This window comes from Parasteatoda tepidariorum, chromosome 4, assembly GCF_982258835.1.
Source record: "Parasteatoda tepidariorum strain Cologne lab strain chromosome 4, Ptep-v5.0, whole genome shotgun sequence".
Taxonomy (NCBI): Eukaryota; Metazoa; Arthropoda; class Arachnida; order Araneae; family Theridiidae; genus Parasteatoda; species Parasteatoda tepidariorum.
The window spans coordinates 96,613,184-96,623,022 of NC_141758.1; positions in this window are offsets into that span (position 1 = coordinate 96,613,184).

Sequence of the window (9,839 nt, forward strand, 5' to 3'; positions counted from 1 at the left end):
AATTTAGGTCGCCAAAGTTTGACTTTTCACCAGTTAGAAAGTATCAATACATTATTTCACTGTCTCCTTCCGATACTGCAAAGAAAAAATTGCAGCATACTTGTAACAACAATTGTTTTCAGAAAACTTAGAAAATCAATCAAAGATACTTAAGATATTTTATTCCACTTTAGCTCAGTGAAACATTAGTTTATTATTGTTAAACTTTAATTTAAATGACATACACGTAGCAAAAATTTGCGATCTTAAGGTTCCTTAAAATGATGTATAAAACTTCGTGATGTTAAAATTTAAATTGGATTTTGTACAATGGCATTTAATAAAGGGAGTAAATCCGTGTACAGTTAAGTCTGTAATAAAGAAACGAAAAAATCTATTTTTATTCTCTGAATTAATTTTTAATCTAATTTTATTCTTTGCTGTGTTCTTTCAATTTAGTTTCTTGGAGCTGTTTTAAAAAAAAAGTCTCAGCAACTTCGTCCCCCCCCCCTATTTACTTGTTTGCTTTTAAAAAAGAAAAAGAACACTTTAATCAAAATTAATCTACAGATGCTATAACAATATATATTATATGATAATAATAAATATAATTATAATATGTAATAATAATATGTAATAATAATAATAATAATATAATAATAATAGTAATAATATATAATAATAATAATATAATAATAATAGTAATAATATAATAATAATAGTAATAATAATAATATAATAATAATAGTGATAATATATAATAATAATAATAATAATAACAATAATAATAATAACAATAATAATAATAATATAATAATAATAGTAATAATATATAATAAGAATAATAATATATATTCTGCCTTGCATGAGAGTTTCTGCTATCGGAGTTGCAACAATATATCTGACCAAGTTTCAAAATTATACAATAATAATTGAAAAAAATATAGGCCACTACATATATGCAGAACATGACAAAAAAAAAGAAGAAAAGTTCTAAGTCCCGACACATTATTATGAAGGGAATGTTGACATTACAATTTGGGATCCTTATGTCCACACTAATTAGACTATAAAATAATAGGTGAATAAAATTATTATACGACTTGTGGTGAATATTTTGACGATTTGAATTTTAAAAATTTCGCTTTCTTTTTAAATCCTTTATATCTTTTATAAACTTCAATTATTATATATAATATCAGCTGAATGCCCGTTCTTCGTACAGGGTGGAAAAAACACATCAATAAATCTGCACTGGGGAAAACTACCTGCGTTTTAATAAACGGGCTAATCGAACGATTTTGAATATTAAGGCTGTTTCTCAAAGGCTCAGTCGTAGTATAAAATTATGCTTTTTTGCGAATAATATGTTATTTTTACAACTGCTGTGAGTTTGCAACTGTTACACGTGACTGTTAGGTCAAGTTTAACCAATCAAAAGCCTTCACTGTCAACGCTTATTTTGAAAATGGCGGAAAGCGTCAATATGCAGAAAAGTCACAGTTTTAAGAAAATAAAAAGCGCTTGTGGTCTACTTTTTGTAATATTCAAAAAATTTTCTCCCATGCAGCATTGCTTGGACTCATAAAAATTGTAAAAGCTAAGAATAAGGCAGAAATTTTGATAATTTTCTTCCAGGTGGAAAAATGTCGCCAAATAAACGATTAAAGAAGTTTAATAAAATATTATACACTCTATAACAAAGAAATCGACGTACCAAGAAGGAATCATCCGATTGCTTTGAAATTTCGTATGCATGAATGTTTTGAACAGATATGGCTGGAATGACGACTGGGGACGTATAGTCTTTAGCGACGAATCCCGCTTCCAACTGTGTCCTGACGATCATCGAAGACGTGTTTGGAAAGGCACAGGGCAGAGGGGGGATCCTGCCTTCACTATTCCATGCCACACCGGCTCTCAACAAGGCATTACGGTCTGGGAAACATCCCGGAGGACGATCCGAAGACATGCCATCACAATTTTGATCCTCTGCAGAGGGGATGGCACCCCCGCTTCGGTAGCCCGACGACCTGCGCGCGAAGTCGAGCACTTTACGGTAGCACAGTTTAACGAGGACCAATACCGCACACCCTCGGTCCCTACGCAGACTGATCCAAGTGGTCACCCACCAGCACACTGACCGCAGCCATTGGAAAGAGCAAATAGTAGCTAAAAAAAAGGTTAAATTTCGGCTTCGACTCTACGCATACGAATCATCCCGTATCTCCCTTTAATATTAACTTACAATTTTCAGACACGGCCAGAAATTACAGTTTAATATACTAAACAATTGTACCAAAGGAAATTTTTACAGACAAATAAGGGGCTCCACAATGGGCCAAAATAGGTTGCGTTAATAACTGCAGGAAAGTTATTTAGGCTTAATATTCGATGAAGTTGCATGTGAGGCGTGGTGTAGTAAGTAGCGTCGGGAACTAGTTCGCAAGGAAATTTGTATTCCGAGGGGTCCGGTGTTCGATCCCTTCAAGGCTTAATTTCCACACAAAAAAAATTCTATTTTTTTTATTATATTATTATTTTTATTTATTTTTTTTCAATATTTTAACGTGAATAAAGTGTACTATAAATAAAAATTCTTTCTTTTTTTTTTTTTTTTTTTTGGAAAGAGCGAATAATAGCTAAAAAAGGAATAAATTTCGGCTCCAACGCACCGCGTTTCTCAATTTAATAATAACTTATAATTTTCAATGTCGGCCAGAAATTATTGTTTAATATACTAAACAATCAAATTATTCAAATTTAAAATTTCGCGCATCGTAATAAAAAAATTTGGAATTTTTAGAAACATAGCTACACTCGCCGTTAAAGTTATTGAAAACCACATAAATTATGATTGAAACTGCACAAATTGATTAATCAAAAAATTATTTCCGATTTTTATTCAATTTTTCAAATAAACAAACAATAATGATTTTAAAATATAAATAAAGAGGTCTTCCATATTATCCCCTTTTTCTTATAGGATTGTTCACATAAACGCCAGAAAAATGCCCCGCCCTAAAAAAGTTTGTCGCGAAAGTTTTCTAACTTGTTATAAACATACAATTTTTGTATCTCTAATACTAGTATTTTGACGGAAACTAGTGGATTATTGGAATAGGCGTAATTCGGAATTTATCGCCATATGCTGTTTTCGTGACATCGAGTTTTAAATGTATTAAAAAAATTATGTTCCGAACGCTTATTCCTGTCAAAGTGTGACTTTTTTTAAAGTGCTTCCCATTTCATTGGAACCTATCATCTGCACACCAAGCTATCCATTATTTATAATACTATTATATTCTATCATATAATTGTATTAAAATTTTAAAAAAGATTAAAGTATTAAAAGTTCTTTTTAAACTTCAAAAGAAACATTGCTCAACTTCCAATAAGAAGAACAAAAGTTCAGTGCCTGCCGTAGAAATTTTTTTTCTTCTTAGACAGGAGTTCTACTAAGTGTTCTTATTTGTCTTGAGCTCACAAGTTCGTATGAGTATGGAAGTAAATAAACAAAAATAAAATGGGATGAATAAATATTTCACATTTACAACTATTCTGATTATTACAACCAAAAATACCAGCAGATTCTGTCTTTAATATTGTAACCATATCAGTGATTTTTCAGTCCAATGGGAATGCACAAAACGATAAAGCAACAATTATATCTTAACGTTTCAAGTGGTCAAAATCAAGATTAAGATCAAGATTTTGCATGAAAAAATTTGTAAGTATAGAAATAAGAGAAATTAAATCATTTAGAAATTACCGAATATTATACCGGTTATTCAAGAGAAAACAACGACCTTAATGCTTTTGGTATTTATTTTTCTGATACAATCGCACTATTAAATGCGAGATTCCAATTTCGAGTATTGTAATGAAATTGTCTCGAAATTACCGGAATTTTTCAAAACAAAATAAAAATACAATGGTTAGCAATACATAACTGCGAAAGAAAAATCGAAAAATAATTTGGATTTAAGATCAAGTAGGTAGAAATAAAGCTAGATAAAAAAGTGTCTATTTAAATACGCAATTCGAACGGGCGAATCGTAATAATATCGTACCAAAAATATCCGGAATTAATAAAATCGTGTGGAAATGCGAAACAATAACTGCCTAAAAGTCGCTTGGATGATGTTTACAATGAAATCGGCACAAACAAAGAGTGTTAGAAAGTGATTATTCGAATTCAAAATCTTCCGCAACGCAATAAAAAAAATTGGAATTTTTAAAAACACAGCTATACTCGCTGTAAAAGCTATTAAAAACCACATAAATTATGATTTAAACTGCAAAAATTGATCAATCAAAAAATTATTTCCTATATTTGTTCAATTTTTCAAATAAATAATAATGATTTTTTAAAAAAAGTAATAAAGATGCCTTCCATATATTCTCCTTTTTTGAATAAGATTGTTCACATAAACGGCAGAAAAATGCCCCGCCCAAAAAAAGTTTGTCACGAAAGTGGGCTAACTTGTCATAAATATCCAATTTTCTTATCTCTAATACTAATATTTTGACGGAAACTAGTGGATTCTTGGAATAGTCGTAATTCTGAATTTATCGTTATATGCTGTTTTCGTCACATCGAGTTTTTACTGTATTAAAAAATGTCCCGAACGCTTATTCCTATCAAAGTGCGACTTTTTTTAAAAGTGTTTTCCCATTTCATTGGAGCTGATCATCTGCACACCAAGCTTGTGCTCAAGAATAAAATAATTCTATCTTGCAGTTCATTTCAACAATTAGCTTACTCATTGTTAACGTTTGTTACTTAAACACAAAAACTTCCGTCTTTCCCTACCAACAATACTCTAATTTAATTGTTACAAGATTAATAACGAAACATTGTTTAGTTTCAGTCATTTCCATTTTGATAGTGGTGCGATCAACTTGTTCTTTTTAAGCTCTTTTCAAAAAAAAGCGTTTTAAATACCCACTGACATTATGAAGTGGTTTAGAAGGATCTGCAAGTTCTTTTCCAAATTCAATTGCTGTTCAATGCATAGCGTTGGACAGGGTGAACATTGTTCACTTGCAATTGGATTTTCTGAGCCAGACAGAGTAATTGTTCTGTATGGCCCAGAGAGATTGATTTAATCTCTCTGAATGTCCGTGATAAGTAGCATCAGCATGTTCTGAGGGTTACGCTGTGTCCGGACCTTTTCCTGCAGTTGCTTTTTCTGTGATTTTTGGCTTTAAGACAATTAAAAATCAAAATATTACTTGCATTTTACACGATTTTTGGCCGAAGGACAATTAAAAATCGAATCACTATCTGCTTTTTATACGGTTTTTGGCGGGACAATTAAAAACCGGCCCTATCCGATGTGGCACCACCTTGTCGCGGTGGATAGGCTTTAAACAAAGAGTGCCACAACAGCTTCAGTAAATTAAAAATAAAAAGAGAATACTTATATCACAGTATATTAGACAAAATTAGAAGTTTATATTCTAACTTAATAATGCTTCTAAGTGTAAATTTATATATTAACCACTGTTCAAGCTCATGGAAGATATTAAATGTTTTTAAGTAGCTTCTCTTTTTAAAAAAATCGTTCAGTCACCATACTGTTCATAAACAAATATTAATATCATTGATTAAAATTTTTTGATTCCTATAACTAAATCGTTTTAAAAAATTATATTGAAATATAAGATTATAATTTAAAACGAGGGATTTTTGAAAACTAAGAAATATGATTTAGTTTGATGAAATAAACCCTCGCTATTTCAATGAAAAACTTGGTTTTGATTCAATTTAAAAGGCAAGGTCTAACAGTTATCAAACGTTTTAAAAATTTCATCCATGTAAATTTTTTATTATTGTAAACTCGAGAAACTAATATATTTTATAAGGCTTGAAAAAGGTAATAACGAATCTAAAAAGAAGTCTTCTGAATCTTCTTCTCTTCTGAAGGGAGTCTTCTGAATAACATTTGATCTGATGATCAGATTTTCGAGCTCTATAGTTCTCAATCTTTTAAAGGTTCAAGGGGGTGACCTCAAACATGCTAATTAATTAGTTCAGACGATATTTTAAGTTGCGTAATCAAACACAAAAATTTAGAATTTCTGAATAAACAGATCTTATTACTATGGATTCTGATTTTTCGGATGAAATCGGTCAAAAAGTGTCTGAGAAATTAAAGTTTAAAAAAGTTGTATTTTTAATATTCGGTATATTTCCGACATTGCTGCTACACACCGTATTCTGGGGCTAAAAATCTGAATCTGTCGAAATAAAAAGGTGTGTTTGTTCAGAGAAAGTATGTTTTTGTGTTTGATTTCGTAACTTAAAATATCGTCTGTAATAATTAATTGGCATATTTGAAGTCACCTCCACGAACCATTAAGACTCAGTCCTAGAACTTATAAGATTCGGTCATTAGATCAAAAGATATTCAGAGTGGTCTGCTTATTCTTTTGCTTACTCTACATAAATAATACATTTGAGTACACACATTTAAGACTTAGATCAGTTAAGCCTAAACTCCTGGTTCTCATTATTACGAAAAGAAATTTTTTTAATGGCAAAAAATCTTTCGTAAGGGCTTAAAAAATTAAATGTAAGCAGTTGCCATGCCATTTTAATTCCCAATTCAATAAGTATTCTACTGATTCGAATAATTGTCAAGACTGATTTGAACTTTTCATCGTAAAGGCTAATTTACTTGGTTACGCTTTTTTTAGTTCTTGAACAGTGTCATTAAGCTAAATTTTGCTTTAAAATGTATTGTTTACTGTTTTAGTTCCGCGTAGAAAGAAATTTAAAACAGTTAAAATTCGTTTCGTTTTGGCGAAAAAACCCTTACAATTGAATTTCATTGGCTTATAATTCATATTCTTCTTCGTCAGCACTACAGCCTAGTGCAGGCCAAGGCTTTCTCAATTAGCTGCTTCCAGGCCGGGCGGCTTTGAGCTATATTTTTCCACCTGTTTATCCCCAACAATTTTAAGTCCTTCTCAACACTGTCCAACCATCTTGCAGCTGGTCTCTCTCTTCTCAATTTTCGAAAAAGTAAGTTTTTTAACTAGATCGAAATCTTCACACCGAAAAACGTGCCCCAGCCATCTGATCCTGAAGCCCTTAATACCCCTTAAAATATTTGGTTATCTATATTTATTGTATATCTCATGATTATATAAACTTCTCCAAATATTATTTTCCTTAACTGCTCCAAAGATTGACCGAAGGATCTTTCTCTCAAAAATGAGTAGTCTATTTTCCTCTGTTTTATTAATTACCCAGGTCTCGCTACCATATAGAATAATTGGTCTGATTAAAGTTTTGTATAGATTTACTTTTGTACTAATGGTGAGGAATTTCGATTTTAGGCTTATAATTAACAATTGCAAATAAGTGCAGAGTTTGATTTTGACAAGGTTACTAATTAGATTTTATCAAACAAAGCGCCATTGAAATTATTAGCAGTTTTTTTTAATGCTAGCGTATGTTGTACTAAACATTTTAGTAGCGAATTCACAACGATACCATAAGATCATGTAAAAAATTAACAGAAATAAAAATTAAATCAAATCTCATATGAGCAATATGAGTTTATTTCACTTACGCATTGTCCTAATTTCTGATTGTACGATTTTAAATACCGAAATACTAGAAAATCTAATCTTTTAAAAAGGCGGACCAGCTGGTAGACGCTTAGAATTTTATAAAATTTAAAAACAAGTATTTTGAAATATACTGATGATAAATGAAATTTAAGAGTGCACTTTTCACTATTGTCTATTTGAGACTAATATAACTGGATTTTTTTTCTCCAAGTGCAGGTATGCTAATTGAACTTTTTCTAATAAAATAATTACTGATAATAAAAAGAAAACTAAATTTTAAATCTGTACATTTGAACTACCTAATAAGAAAATGTAAAAAAAAATATGTAGTACATTTAAAAAAGTGATTAGAGTTTTTTTCTACAAAATAACGGACGGAAACTAAATAAACATATGCTGACAGAATTCTTAAATTTCTGTGATTTTTATTTAGGTTTTTTACGGAAATACGAGCTCGTGCTAACTCAACTCAAATTCGTCCTTATATAATAAAAAAGACCAAAAATAAAATTACCGTAAGTTTTATTTCTGCCCAAGACAAAGGACATAACTTTTACAAATTCAGCATTTTAAAGCATTAATAGTTCGTTGAATATAAAATGCTAAAAACATTCGCCTCTAAATTTGCTTAGTGAAAAAATAAATTTAAACCAATATTATCTTTACTATTTTGTTTCTACATAGCTGGAAATTTATAAATGGGTAATTACTTAAATAAGCGTTAGTGTTTATTTAACTATTTAATCTAAAATTATTGTTATAAAAATTTTGAAATTTTTTTAAACATAAGCATATGATTGAATATATATTAAAGTAATACCACTTAAATTTTATGAAAGTTTTTTTTTCCTTTTATTTAAAATTTTGTTCAGTTAAGTTTAGCTAAGAAGTTTAAAATTTTATTTCACAGTTCCGAATTTTTAACTAACCTCAGTTTATGAAAGTTAAAATAGAAAGAATCATTTTGAAAAAGGGGTTTCTTCAATGGATTCAAATTGAAGTTGACACTTTTCCAAAATGAGATCTAGTTTTAGATTCAAGCTACAATAAAATTTAGAAATTTGGAATAATTTTAAATTGAAATAAATTGTTTATGAAAAATATAAAATTAACGTAGCGAGTACACTGTTAGTAAAATGTTTATGAGTATTTTCCTATTAAACGAAGTGTAGTTTTTGAATATAGAAAGTTATTAGTGAACAAACAAAACTACATTACCATGCACAAATTCAACTTTATAATTAAAATCTATCGCAAATTAAGAAAGAGAACAAAACTTTTATTAAGATTTAAGACAAACAGCTGGTTGAAAAATTTTAAAAATTTTAATTACTCATATTTCGACGAATTATTTAAATTTAGAATCTTAGACAATTTAAAAACGATTTTAAGCTTGTTCGGCGGTCTTTGAAAAACTACAGGATAAGCCAGTATTCATTTTTTTTAGAGTTTGATTTATGCTAAGAGCAATTTTAGTGGCAAATTTTGTACACAAGAGAGCTTGAAAGGCTCTTCAAGGCTCTTTATAATCCAAAAACATCAATATAATAACGTTGACATCATCGAATTTTTCACACTATTGTAATATAAAGAAATACAATACATTTGTTGTTAAATACATACTATTTCAGTATTCTTTTAAAATGAACTAATAAAATTTCAAATTACCACTTTAGTCATGTTAATCTAGCTGATACAAGATATTTAAGAAAAACATTTTCTCTTTAGGAAAACAAAGATTTCTGTAATTTCCTCTTTTTGACACTAAATTTCAGTTTAAATTGAATATGAAATTTTAAAACAACTGGTAAATTATACTTTATACTACATTTGCCTTTTTGTTTGAGGGTAAATTTCCCATGCATTAAAAACATTTCAATTAACTTTAGACGTATAGCGATTCATATAAAATTGCTCATTAAATTTAAAAATTTCCTTTTGTTTAATCGAAAGACTTTACCTCTTAGAATTAAAAATTTAGAAAACTATCAAGTGCAAATACTGTTAAATGACTCGAACTTAAGCCAAGTTTTGCCCCAAAGCAAGCAAGAAGCTTGTTTTTATTATTAACTTTTTTAGCGATTAACATTAAAAAAAGTCGGAGCTAAAATCTGCACCGTCATAAGTGTTTAAAATGGCAACTATAAAAGTTCGATTTAGTATTTTATGTACTTTAATGTTTAGCAAGTTAAAGCTTCATTTTAAATTTTGGTATCAAAATATCCTCTTTACATCTACCTGAAATTAAATTTTTAAAATTATAAGTTTTAAAT